At 38.4% G+C, this 14,876-nt stretch overlaps 1 non-coding gene across 1 annotated transcript; it reads right to left on the minus strand.

Moving 5' to 3' along the window:
* Positions 1-14,015: 14,015 nt before the first annotated feature.
* Positions 14,016-14,120, minus strand: LOC118012729. Its single transcript, XR_004679796.1, has one exon. It is a non-coding gene; the product is annotated as a U6 spliceosomal RNA (small nuclear RNA).
* Positions 14,121-14,876: the final 756 nt, after the last annotated feature.

Raw genomic sequence — 14,876 nt, forward strand, 5'->3', positions numbered from 1 at the left:
CCTGGAAAAATCTGCCTCAAGCCTGCCCTTGTCTCAAAAAGCGTGCTGTGGGAGCTCTGATTCTATTACTGCGTTAGTGAACTATATTTGTGAACAAGAGTTTTTCATCACTTGTCGGCCAAATCAAAAGCTAGAAACCACTGAATGTCAAAGATGGCATTTCTGTTTTATCACATAGCACTCCACAATTTCATCCTCTCATTCAAGCTCAACAGCAGCAACTTTGCTGTTAAATTCACTTTGAACAGATGAAAGAGTATCTTTTATTTGTCTGTATGGAACACTTCACATTTGCATATCTTTGTAACAATTTTGCCTCTTTTTCAAAAAATGGCCATTAATTTCTGCCTGAAAAATGGCAGTGAAGTACAAGCATAAAGATTGTTTTTATATTCTGTACGAGCGTAAAAAATAAATTTCCTTTGTTGCAAATGGTGTGAAACATGCTTTTTCCTCGGATGCATCCCACTCCTTCCCTTAGTTTCTGAAGTGATGCTATAACCTGAGGCAGTAAGGAACTCTGCTAAAGGAATGGAGCTCTGACTGGAATTCCAGGCATTGGGCAGTAGCCAGGACAGAATTCGTCAAGGACCCAGCTCTTTCCAGTGGCCTAAAATCTCACCATTAAGGGGGTCTTCTCCATCATCTCTTGCACAGTGTACTTCAAGAAATTAACAAAGAAAGAATATGGAAAGCCAACAGCTGATCGTTAAAAAAAAGAAAAAAAATCCAAATGTAACCCCTTGCAAAAGTGACTTAGAAATACTATGTTTGGGGCACGTGGGTGGCTCAGTCAGTTAAGCATTTGCCTTTGGCCCAGGTCAGAGCCTGGGGTCCTGGGATCGAGCCCCACATTGGGCTCCCTGCTCAGCCAGGAGTCTGCTTCTCCCTCTCCCTCTGTCCTTCCTCCTGCTCATGTGTTCTCTCTCTCTCAAATAAATAAATCAAATCTTAAAAAAGAAGATTTAGGGGTGCCTAGGTGGCTGAGTCAGTTACGCGTCTGCCTTCAGCTCAGGTTATGATTCCAGGGTCTTGGGATCAAGCCCGTGTCAGGCTCCCTGCTCAGCGGGGAGCCTGCTTCTCCCTTTCCCTCCCCCTGCTCCTGCTCTCGCTTGCTCGCTCTCTCACTCAAATAAATAAATAAAATCTGTTTAAAAAAAAGAAGGCCAAGAGGCTGATAATGTTCTTTTGGAAGTAATAAGAGAAATTGGTAATGTGATTAGGTACAAGATAAATATATGAAAAACCCAGAATAATAATTGTATCTATAATAGCAATAACCAGTTAGGAGTAGAAATGGAAAAAAAAATTCCATTGATATTAGCCAAACCAAACCAACAAAACAAAAGCCCACAACACAAGAAGGGCATAGGACCTGTATTTGGAAAACTATAATTTTTGTTTAGGGGTATAAAACAAAACATGAACTAATAGAGAAACATTTCCTGATTCCGTGTGGGCAGTCTTAATATTAAAAAGGCCAATCATTTCCCGATGGTTACAATAATTTAATGCAAATGCAATCATAATACCGATGTTTTAAAACCAGGCAAAATGAACATAAAGTTTATATGGAGGGATAAGTATCTGAGAATAGGCAATAATTTTAAAGGAAGATGTGTGTATGCGTGCATGAACAGGTGCACACGCATACATGAGCAGAGCATGGGTACCATCTTGCCTTGCTAAACATTAAAATTTATTACAAAGCTACTGTGATAAAATGGTATTCCTGCCCATTAGCTTAAAACATTTTATATTTTAATGTCTATGGGGCAATACCGAAAGAATGGAAGAACACTATGTTCATAGTAAACAAGTCAACATAATTATTTTAATTTACTTACTCCAATAGAGAACACTAGCATGATATATCATAGTTGAGGTCTTACTAAAGCAACGAAATAAAATAGAGACAACAGGAACAAATCCAAAGATAGGTAGTAGCTTGATATATAACCAAGCTGACATTTCAATTCAGGGTAATGTATGACTATTTGAATAAATAGTCTTGGCACAATTTACTTTCCATCTGAAATACACCTCCCAAACAATAAAGTTCCATACTTAGTTTTTTAATTATGTGAGAAAAGATATAATAAATTAAGTTGAAAAGCAAATGGTAGATTGGTACAAAATAATTGGCATAGTGTGTGACAGGGCAAGTGTCATTTCCCCTAATGTACAAATTCTTCCTATTAATTCATAAGAAAACAAACAACCCAGCAAAAGGATGGGCAAAGATATGAACAGGGTATTCACAGACAAAATGCAATCATCAACAAACACCTGAAAATATACATAACTCTATTAATAGTATGGAAATGCAAGTTAAGCAGGACAATGTTTCAAGTTCAGATTGTCATTTATTAAGAGCAACTGAATTTGATGTTATTGAGGGTGGAGCTGCAACTGGCAATTTCACACATAGCTGTCAATTGCTACAATCTTTTGTGAAATTAATCTGGAAATATCTCCTGAAAATTGAAATATCCATATGCTTTAGGGATTCCACTTAGAAGAATGTAGCCCATAGAAATAAAAAAGCAATGTATAAGAATATATGTTGAAGAATCTTTATTATGGCATTATTTGTAATGTAAAAAAATCTACCTCTAAATGCCCTGAATGTACACTATTAGGAACAGTTGAATAAACTGCTATACCCATACCATGTACTATTACGCAGCAAGTAGAAAGGGTGTTAGGTGTATATTATTGCTTTGGAGATACCCATGATATATATATTACTAAGTGAAAAAAGACATTGTAGAATAATGTATGTGGTGTAATGATATTTTTTATTTTTTTTTAAAGATTTTATTTATTTATTTGAGAGAGAGAGAAAGAGATTCAGAGAGCACAAGAGGGAAGAGGGTCAGAGGGAGAAGCAGACCCCCAGCTGAGCAGGGAGCCCGATGCGGGACTCGATCCCGGGACTCCAGGATCACGACCTGAGCCGAAGGCAGTCACTTAACCAACTGAGCCACCCAGGCGCCCTGTAATGATATTTTTAAATAACAAAATATCCCAAGCTCCCCCTGTGTATGTGTGTGTTTATGTATATATATCACATATCACTAAAGGATCATGGTTATATACATAAACATGAGCATAAAGACACAGAAGGTTACACAGCAAACTGTTACATTTATCTTGGGGGGCAGGAGTAGAGGGCAGATTGTTACATTTCTTAAATGTTTCTGTATTATATGACTTGTTAAATCATGTCACTTTTGTTATTTAAAAAATCTAATAGGGGCACCGGGGTGACTCAGTTGGTTAAGTATTCGACTCTTGACTTCAGCTCAGGTCATGATCTCAGGGTTGTGAGATTGAGCCCCGTGCCCAGTTCTGTGCTGGGTGTGGAGTCTGCTTACAATTCTCTCTCTCCTTCTCCCTCTGTCCCTCCCCCCCTAAAAAAATCTAATAAAGTTCAAGCAAAACACCAATAAGGAAAATATTCCAAATATTACACTGAATCACTTTACCCAGACAGTTCTCAGAGAAATGCCTCCAAAAACCAAAATACATTAGCATTAGTGACTGAGTCCCTGAGAATATGATCACAGAGACTCTAGGAACTCCCAAACTGTCTTCAAACAAACTAGAAAAACTCAGAGGAGTGACTCTTTAGCATTTTTTTTTTTTAGTAAATTCCTTTGCGTCTTAAGTATAAATATCTAAATTTCCTATGAATTAAAAAGATCTATCATGAGTGACTCTTTGAAACAACTAAGCAGATTTAAACAAGTAAAATACAGATACTAGAAAGATGCTCCTACATTCTAACAAAAACTTACTTTAAAATATTCAAAGAATAAGCATTAAAATTATTTGGAAAGAACTTAAATTTCCACTTCCAGATGATAAAGTTAATGTACAATGAAAAACTGTGTTAATAATGAATTACATTTAGGAAGACCTCATGAAAATTTGGAAAACGCTAGAGATATTATATTATCTTTAAAAAGTACAAAATTCTATATGCTTACAATCACAATCAAGGAAAATGACAGCAACAATAATACAACTTTCGTGTAGAAAATAGATCAAAAGGAAATAGACTAACACATCAAGAAGTGATAGTTTTTGGGAGTTGTGTAATATGGGATTTTCTGTCTCTTTTTCTATCCTCTTTTTTTTTTGGATGTTTCATCCTGAAGCCTTTTTTTTTTTTTTTAAGATTTTATTTATTTATTTGACAGAGAGATAGTGAGAGCAGGAACACAAGCAGGGGGAGTGGGAGAGGGAGAAGCCCGCTTCCTGCCGAGCAGGGAGCCCGACGCGGGACTCGATCCCAGGACCCTGGGATCATGACCTGAGCCGAAGGCAGACGCTTAACCACTGAGCCACCCAGGCGCCCCTCTTTTTCTATTTTCTATATTTTCCAAATATTCTGAAATAATTATTATATAGCACTTTATTTTTATAAGTGTATGAGAGCTTTATTTTCAAGTATTTATGTATGTGTATTTATATATTTATTACTACATCTAGCTTGTTTTATACCTAAATAATACTAATTATTAGTAATAAGTGATTAGTTGCTAGGACTACTAGTACAAAGTACTAACACTACTATGTACTAGTAATTAGATAGGAGTAAAGTGTTATATATTGTAATACAATGAACAGTATATGAAATGTAGATAGTAGATATTTGAATCAGCATAGTAAGTTCTATATGATATGTATAAATAATGACTTTATTTATAATAATTATTATTACATGTAGTACTTTACTCCTTAAAACTAGTAATAGTTATTTAGTAAATAATAATTATTGAGGGATAAAGAGCTAAATATTATAAGGCAATAAATAATATTTGGACAGTTAATTTTTTTTTAATTTGGACAGTTAATTTAACCTTGTAATTGTATAAGAGATTTACTTCCTAGAGCTCAAGGCTGAGACCTCATAGGTAATTTGCTTCAGCTCTTAAATATCACGCTTCATTAGCAGTGTGGAATTTCAGCTTCCATTCACTAAGCCCTGCAGGTTCTGTGCCCAACATTCCTGTGCCTTAGCTTAAAGCAGTTTCTGTCAACAGTGTTCAAGACTTTGGAAAAAGTCATATTAATAGCGATTAAAGAAGGGCCATTATGTTAATCCAGCGTAGCACACCCCAGCAGGACAGGTCATTGCAAAGAGGCTATATGGTACCGAATAACGGCCACAATAGAGAAGAGAGTTGGGGGAAAATGGGCATTTGTCTCTTGCAATCTTACTGGACCCTCACTTAGCATCCTGGAGCCTTTGTCCTCCAAACTGTCAACAGGTTTCATGTCTCTAAGTGATCATGTTAGTTAGAGGAATAATGATATATCAATATAGAATATTCCTATTTCTGGGGCACCTGGCTAGCTCAGTCAGAGGAGCATGTAATTCTTGATCTTGCGGTCATGAGTTCGAGCCCCATGTAGGGTGTAGAGATTACTTAAAATTTTTTTAAAAAAAGAATATGCCTATTTCTGACTCTTCCTTTCTGTACCTACTTGAATGTTGGTGCTGCCCTCATCATGTCCATTTGCCAACCAGCAAACTTGGTAGCATTAAACAAATGGGGGAGGTAATGATGCCAAGGATCAAAGTCCCATACCACTAACTCCCCCTAAATGTTCCTTTTTTGGGAGGATCACCAGAATAAGAGACACTGATACTGGTATGATGTTTTGACTCTCACTAGCTTCAAGGAAAGAGTTTCCACCCTGAGTCAACAGGAAACCCAGGAAAGTTATGAACTCCAAAGGAAACTGTTTTTCAGCATCCACTATGCACCAGGCTCTTCTCTTGAGTTGTAAGGCATGGAAACCCATTTAACCAAGAGTGGGTACAATGGGGAGGGAGGTGGCAAAAATTTAGGGTATCAGGGAAATCTCCCAGAGCCAAAGGGTCATCGGTGTGCGTGAGTCTAGAAACAGAATCAGTCCTAATCAAGGCCTTGCCCCCATCTGGCACCTGTTTCTCACTCATGTTGGCTCCGGTTCTCACTCTCTCCCTCATCTCCCTCCTTCTGCATCCTTATCTCCTGCTTGGCCCAATTTAGCTGTCTCAGCCTTGTTCTAAATGACCTTTCAGCCTCCCATGGATTAAAATTTCCCCTGGGTCTTAATTCAGATTCTGGACAGAGGGAATGTGAACACTGAATCCATGACTGAATACAGTCATGAATGAATCGATCAATAAATTAGTAAATTCAGCATTCCTCTCCTTTGAGTTAGAACCTTTATAAACAATCTGCTGAACTCACTTATTTGCCCAAAACATCCACAGGTAGAAATTTGCAAAGATGACTCCAGGTAAGCATGTTAAGCCATGCATTTCATCAGGAAGGAAATTTTGTATTTAATATTTTGATGTTTCTGTTAAAGTCCCTTGTATTTATGCTCCCAAACTGTATCTATTAAAATAGCATCATGTTGAATAATTTCCATTAAAATGTAACAAAAAATCTTGTATCTTATAAGTCAGGCACTTATCAAGTACTTTATTTCATTTAATATTTATAACACCTAAAGAATAGGTACGATTATTAGGCCCCTGAATGAAGAAATTTAGGCTCAGAGTGTTTAGAAATCATTTTCACGCTGTCAGAGCAGAGGTAGGATTCCCTTAGGTCTCTCTGACTGTAGCTCGTGTGCTTAGCCATTGCCCTATGAATTCTACTTTTTACTCCTCGGTGAAAAAAGACGTTTAAGCCCTGTATTACATAAATCTACTTAATACAGACATTTTGCTAAACTTTTAGCAGTCAAGCATTGTGACTAGTCAGCAGCTAATTTGAAAATATAGTAGAGTTGGAAAAATGAAAAGCTGATATTTGTCATCTTTAAAGTTTCTTTTAAGCACTTGAGATGTTCTAAACACTGGCAATTGATTCAGAACTCTGCATTTTGCAGAGTTCTGATGTTCATATCAGCCCCCACACTGTTATCGGTCAGCATTAGTAGGACAGAGCTGAAGTTATTCCTTATTCACAGTGAAGGTATCCTGTGGAATTGTTCCTGACTTGCAAAGTTTAAAATAGCATTTCTAGATTCCAACTCTAATTGCCGTATCATTTAAAAATCATTAGCTTCTACTTTAAAATGGACATAAATTCACATAATTTAAAAAGCCAAATCCAATATATCATGTTTTATGTGTACTTTCCTTCGGACTGTGATTATTATATATTTTGGTGCTCTCAAGTATATACTACTCTGCTGTTTATCACCAATAAACCACCATGTCACTGTGTATCCAATTCTGCGTTACTGTAAAGTAAGATGTCCTTGGCCTTATTACATGAGATCACAGCAGCTCATCTTCAGTGCATCCTCTTGGCTCCATATAGCACTTTTACCCATCATGGCCCAAAGACCATCTTACCAGTCGTCTAAATCTCCAACAAAGAAAGATGTGCCTTTGTTATCTACACAATGGCCTCAATTCTCCCTTGCCCTCTGGGTATAAACATTGTCTGAAACGGCTTTACATCAACTGGAATTTCATGTTTCATTTCTTCAGTAAGTTGAGCTCTAGATGCTGCATAGGGGCTGGTGGAAGGTTCTAGTAAGCCATACTTCAGTTCTCCTTTCGTTCTGCTTTTCTGCCCTGCTAGGATCTTGACTCTAAGGGTCATATTCAGGTCTAGCCTCTCATATCATCATGGTATCTTACACCACTGAAGTTTTCTTCTCTCTCATAAAGATGATTTCATTGGCCAATATTATCTGGGCATGAATCTGGCTCTAATACCTTTCCCAGGCTTACAGGTTCTTTTATTAACCTTGCTTAAATTTCAAGTATACCTTGAGTTTTGTAGAGCTATTTCAGAGAGAAATCAAAGGCAAATGTGGCTTAAATATCTGAATACAGGGCAGAGGTTTTTGCAAAATTGTCACTGGTTTGCCTGCCTGCTTGCCTTCCTCCCTCCCTCCCTTCCCTCATTTTTAACCTTCTGATCCCCTTCTCCTACTAAAAAAAAATTGGGGGGCGCCTGGGTGGCTCAGTCGTTAAGCATCTGCCTTCGGCTCAGGTCATCATCTCAGGGTCCTGGGATTGAACCCCGCATCAGGCTCCCTGCTGGGCGGGAAGCCTGCTTCTCCCTCTCTCACTCCCCCTGCTTGTGCTCCCTCTCTTGCTGTGTCTCTCTCTGTCAAATAAATAAATAAAATCTTTAAAAAAAAAAAATTTGGCAGAATGCAGGCAGAACTCATCTGAATTCATCATTCAAATCTTTCCATTCCAATCAACTGCAACACAAATCTATTTTGCCAAGAATTTCCCTTTTTTTCTTTGAATAGCACAGGCAAAATACCAATACTCAGCCCATAAAGCACAAAAAGAGAAATCTTAAAGATTAATTGGCTCAGTAGAAAAAGATATATTGAGGAAAATAATATTAGCTGATAACATTTCCCCTAGGTTAGGTGTTTCTATCAACTTGCTAAGAAGAGAAAATCAGAGCTAGAGGACCTTTGTGAGGGCTCTGTACTTCCTTGCTACTGTACCTATCTCAAGGTTTCTAGAGATGGCAATTTCACTTCCAGCAATTAATTAAAACAATAATTAAAATAACGAGACAAGCTATATCCCTTGTTCCTGACTCCCTTGCAAATTGTACCATATGAAGCAGTGGCTCTTTGCATTTGCCTCACTGCATTCTGACTCCCCCACATACGTCAGTTATCCTATAAATTAGGAACCAGCCATAACCATTAAGCACTACATTGTTATTCCTTATTTTGATTAATTCTCTTCCTCCAGAGCACATGTCGAGATGATGTGCATCTGTTCTGAAGAGCTTCCATCTGGAGAGCTACAGTTCTCATTTCTTTCCATCTGCATATGTACAATTCATTGTCATGAAATGGGTTTTTAAAAATAGTATTAAATATTTGATTTAATTAACCCGCAGAAAATGTCAGTCTTTTAAAACTTCAAACTGAGGAAAGGAAACATGAGATTAGTATAATTAAAGCAGTTCCATCCTTTAAAAAAAAAAAAATCACATGCCTAATGCTGTCAGTATGGTTTGGATTTGTAGCAATAATTGATTAATGCAGGGTGCATATGCTGCCCTTCCCAGAGTGGAATCCTACTACTATGGGTGTTCAATAATGTACATTGTAATTAATGATTTTTTTTCTCCGAAACTGAAATGCCAGTATGATTGTAGTGCATTTGCTGAGGACAGAGTTCAGCAGAGCCTCTCAAGAAGAGAACTAAAATAAAGGACAACAGCCTGCTTACCACAAAAGACTTGTGGGTCAATTAAACCTGCTCCCTCGGAATGTTCAGTCTTAGGCAGAGAGAAGAGTACCTTCTCCTCACAAAGAATTTCTGGTCACCTTTGTTGTACACATGGACTGTGGCCACAATCAATGGAACTAGATATTTAGGGTCTGTATTTTATGCTCAGAAGTTGCTTCTGTTGGCATCCTTCATACTTTGTATCAGCCTATGCCCCCTCATAGGCAACATGCACCGTGTAGGAAGCAGACGGAACTAGGTTTTGAAACTGAATTGCCACTCGCTAGTTGTGTGGCCTTGTGTAAACTGCTGGACTGGGCCTCAGTTTCTCCATCTGTAAAATGAGCATTCAAGGAGGCAGTACCTGTCAGGTATTAGACACAAGGAGTTCTCATTCATAATGAGAACTTAATTGTTTTATATTCAAATATATATATATATATATATGAGGAAGTTTATCCTTATATATAAGGAAGTTTATCCTTACAGGGTCCTCAGGAGAAACATGTCATAAACTGGCTAGCTTTTCTACACGTCTATAAGTTTTTCAATGAGGGCAGAATGGAAAATCCTTACTTTTTTTTTTTTTTGATTCATGATGGCATCTACCTGCTGAGCACATATTTTTGATTCTCTGTAGAAATCCCATTAAAATAATAGTACAGGAATAAAAACAGGAATAAAAGCAAGCTATTCAGAGGGTGACCTTGCAGATGACAGATGTAAGCAAATTTCTGGAAGACAGCAACAGATAGAAGTTTAATAGCTGAGGAGGTGGCAGTTTAGAATATTCTAGGAGGAAGCTGCGGTGGAGAAGGGAACCAATCTTCTCAACAGAGCTCCAGAGTGGTTCTGGGTTCAGGTATGACAGACAGGTATGAGAGAGGAGCTAAAAATATAGGGATGGGGCGCCTGGGTGGTTCAGTCAGTTAAGTGTCTGACTGGCTCAGGTCATGATCTCGGGGTCCTGGGATTGAGCCCCATGTGGGGCTCTCTGCTCAGTGGGGAGTCTGCTTCTCTCTCTCCCTCTTCCCCTCCCCCAGCTCATTCTCTCTCTCTCTCTCTTTTTTAAAGATTTTATTTATTTGAGAGAGAGAATGAGATAGAGAGAGAGCATGAGACGGGGGAGGGGAAGAGGGAGAAGCAGACTCCCTGCTGAGCAGCGAGCCCAATGCGGGACTCGATCCTGGGACTCCAGAATCATGACCTGAGCCGAAGGCAGTCACTTAACCAACTGAGCCACCCAGGTGCTCTCTCTCTCTCTCTCCTTCAAATAAATAAATAAAATCTTTCAAAGAAAGACATAGTACTCATAGAAAGTACTTATATAAGGGGACCCTCAGAAAGCAAGAATGAAACTTCAGGTCATAGGCTAAGTACTGGGGATGCAATATACAGCATGGTGACTATAGTTTACAACATTGTATTGTGTAATCTTCAAGTTGCTAAGAGAGTAAATCTTAAAAGAAATCATCATAAGAAAAAAATTGTAAGTATGTGGTGACAGACGTTACCTGAACTTATTGTGGTGATCATTTTGCAACACATACATATATCAAATCATTATGTTGTACACTGTAAACTAATATAGCATTATATATCAGTTATATCTCAATCTAAAAAAAGAAAACAAGAATCAGCTCTTTGAAATAAGAAAATTTGGTAATAAAAAATTTAAAATCAAAGGAATAATTGGAAGATAAAGTCAGAGAATTTTCCCTCCCAAGAAATAACAGTAACAACAAATCCTCAAAGAAATAGATAATAGGGGGTGCCTGGGTAGCTCAGTCGTTAAGCGTCTGCCTTCGGCTCAGGTCATGGTCCCAGGGTCCTGGGATTGAGCCCTGCATCAGGCTCTGTGCTCTGCTGGGAGCCTGCTTCTCCCTCTCCCACTCCCCCTGCTTGTGTTCCCTCTCTTGCTGTCTCTCTCTGTCAAATAAATAAATAAAATCTTAAAAAAAAAAAAGAGAGATAATAGGAGAAAAAAAAGAGACACAGAGGATCAATCCATTCCACTAATAAAAATTCTAATAAGGGGGACCTTCGCAAGCCAAGGAGACTAAATGAAAAAAGGCATGTCCAGTGTTTTATTTCCATTATATTATTCTTTATGCCCCTTCATATGTCTTAAATATTTCCTAATTTTTAAAGACCCAGGCTCAGATATATCACTGTGAAATTTCGGGGCACCAAGAATAAAAGAATATTCTAAATCTTCCAGAGAACAACAACAGGTCACCCTCGGGAAATAAAACTCAACTGCATTAGCCTTCTCAGCAGCTAATTTCTGAGGAAAAATAGTTTTGAATCAAGGGTACCATACAAACTCTATCAACTTAGAATGGGAAATGGTCATTTTCTTTTTATGACATGCAAGAACTCACAGAGTTTAGGTTACACTATTTCTGAAGAATTTACCTGAAGGTGAACACCAAGACAAAGAATGATAAGGGATCTAAGAAACCATGTCACTAACCAGGCATCTAATGAAAGCACACTTCAAGGTGACACTTGAGCAGCTATTCTGAAAAAAAAAAATCAGTCCATGTTAGAATGTGAAACCAGAGCACTCCAAGGGGACACTCTCCAAGATATAGGAGAAGGAGAAGAAAAAATTCAATCAACAGAATCAATAAGATATGCAAATAACAGTGAATAAAGCCCATTATTTTTCATTCGCCAGCAACAATAAGAGAGAAAGCAATCAGAAAGTAGGAAAAAAATCAATTAAAAAATCACAATTCAGGGGCACTGGGGTGGCTCAGTCGGTTAAGCGTCTGCCTTGGGCTCAGGTCATGATCCCAGGCTCCTGGGATGGAGGCCGCATCGGGCTCCCTGCTCAGCAGGGAGTCTGCTTCTCCCTCTCCCTCTGCCCCTCCACCCTGGCTTTTGTGCTCTCTCTCTCTCTCAAATAAATAAAATCTTAAAAAAAAAAAACACAATTCAAATCTACAGCAACTAAACTGGAGTGTGGTTCTGAATAACTGACAGAATATAAGAAAGGAGAAGACATTTGACCTTGATGCCTAGAACATTTCCCTTGGGGAGGTTCAAGTTTCATGACAATGAAACCACAAGGAGGTATGTTCGAAGCACATGACATGGGTCTCTGATAAACCAGTCATGACTCATAGAAGAGGGAACGCTGTTTTTTTCCATTTCAATACGTAGAACCAACCTTTAGACAAAGTTAATTATGATTACCACAGAATAGAAATTTATCAACATTGACATAAAGGTTAGAGAACAGTGAACAGAGGTCAGGAAATAAGGGAGGGAAGAGATGAGGAAGAAAGGATAAGGGTGTTAATATTCTCATCATAAAAGGAGCAATCACAAGAGCCTTTGAAAACCAATGGAATAAGACATAGTTTTTAGCATATTATTTACAGTTACAAAGAAACTAAAAATAGAAATACAAAAATACAAATTGGGACAATGGAGGAACTAAATCTTTACCCACGATAGCAGAAAATCCATATTTAATATCCAGAGTTGACAGATCAAGAAGTGGCGATGTAAGTATGTAATTTAGAGATGCATTAGGTAACCACTAACAGAACTTACAACGTAAATGATTAACAGGGCTGCTTCAGGAGAGACAGGCTGGAAGTGAGGAGCACTGATGTGGGGGGTCTTTTCTCATAATAAGTTGTTCTGAGCTATTTCAATTTTTTAGCTGTGTGCTTTATGGCTTGGATTAAAAAAATACATTTTAAGGGCGCCTGGGTGGCTCAGATGGTTAAGCGTCTGCCTTCGGCTCGGGTCATGATCTCAGGGTCCTGGGATCGAGTCCCGCATCGGGCTTCCTGCTCCTTGGGAGCCTGCTTCTCCCTCTGCCTCTCTCTCTCTGTCTCTCTCTCATGAATAAATAAGTGAAATCTTTAAAAAAAAAATACATTTTAAGAGTCTAAATTATGATATTTTACTCCCTTTTCAGAAAATAATTTAACAGGGACTCTAAAAACTCTAGGCCTCTACTAAGTACATACTCTCCACAGCTGTAATGAAATAAAACCGAGGTTCAAAATCATTCGTATCATTGTTTTGAGATACCGATATGCCTTTGTGAATGAAAAATAACACTGTGTTCTATGGGCGCCTGGGTGGCTCAGATGGTTGAGCGTCTGCCTTCGGCTCAGGTCATGGGATCGAGTCCCGCATCGGGCTTCCCGCTCCTTGGGAGCCTGCTTCTCCCTCTGTTTCTCTCTGTCTCTCATGAATAAATAAATAAAATCTTAAAAAAAAAAAAAAAGAAAAGAAAAATAACACTGTGTTCTAAACAGTCTCAATGTTGAGTTTAATCTTATTTTTATTAAAAAAAAACATTTTATTTATTTATTTGACAGAGAGAGAGAGAGAGCACAAGCAGGGGAATGGCAGAGGGAGAGGGAGAAGCAGGCTCCCCACTGAGCAGGGAGCCCCACATGGGGCTCAATCCCAGGACCCTGGGATCATGACCTGAGCCGAAGGCAGACGCTTAACCGACTGAGCCACCCCAGCACCCCCTTATTTTAATTTTTAAAATTTTTGATTGAAAACATCTGACGAAGACAATGACTCCTTCCTACCCAAATATTTAATTAAACTAGAAGATCTTTTTCCTTACACAACTTCTTGTGAATTTACAAGGTCCTCAAAGTTTGGCAAAATCAAAGAAAATGTTTCACTCTGATTCTTAAGAGAGGCTAATAAAAAGAACTGAGGGGGGAATCTGCACTTTTTATTTATTTATTTATTTATTTATTTATTTATTTATTTATTTATTTATTTATTAAATAGGGAAGGCTTCATGAATTTACGTGTCATCTGCCGCAGGGGCCATGCTAATCTTCTCTATATCGTTCCAGAAATCCTCACTTAAAAAAAAAAAGTTATATAAGAACTACCAACTTAGAAAAAGCATTCTATTTGATTATTATGCAAATACATGGTTTAGTTTTTTCAATGTGATATCCATATTTTAAAATTTTTTAAAAATCCCTGTATAATTAAGTGTTGTATTAGTTTCAGGTGTCACAATATCTTGTTTTTTTAAGGGAGAGAGAAGGAGTCCTAGGTCTTTTTTTTTTTTTTTTATGAATTAAAACGTAGTTTGCAAGTTGCAGGTTTCTTCTTACTTCAAATAGGCCGATTAAAATGTAACCTAATGATACTTATCACAGGGTGGGTTTTCCAGAAGCAGATACTGAAACCAAGTCTGGGGTTCAAGATGTTCACTGGGGATCGATATTGGTGAAAGCTTGTGGGAAGAACTGGGCAGAGGGGGAAAAGGAGCTGCAGGCCTTATAAAGCCCCTGGACGGGTGGAGAGCTACAGAGCAAGCAACGGCTATTAAAGTTGTCCCTCAGCGGACTGAACTAGCCGGGCCTTCATACTCCATATCTAGATGCAGGCTGCCTAGGGCGGGCATGATCTCAGACCCAGCTGCTGTTGGCTGCCCAGGTAGGCCCTGAAGGAGCCATCAGCTGAGATCTGTGCCGTGACAGACCTCTCCACAGCTCAACAGTGAACCTTCCTTGAGGGGGATATGGGTGGCCCATCTCTGGGTCTGCCTTCCCACTGACTTGTGATAGTGTGATAGTTAATGCAAAAAAGCACCTATCTCATTACGGAGAAACATGTTTGGTGAGCG

This window comes from Mirounga leonina, unplaced genomic scaffold, assembly GCF_011800145.1.
Source record: "Mirounga leonina isolate KUSES-001 unplaced genomic scaffold, KU_Mleo_1.0 Mir_151, whole genome shotgun sequence".
In the NCBI taxonomy this organism is placed as follows: Eukaryota; Metazoa; Chordata; class Mammalia; order Carnivora; family Phocidae; genus Mirounga; species Mirounga leonina.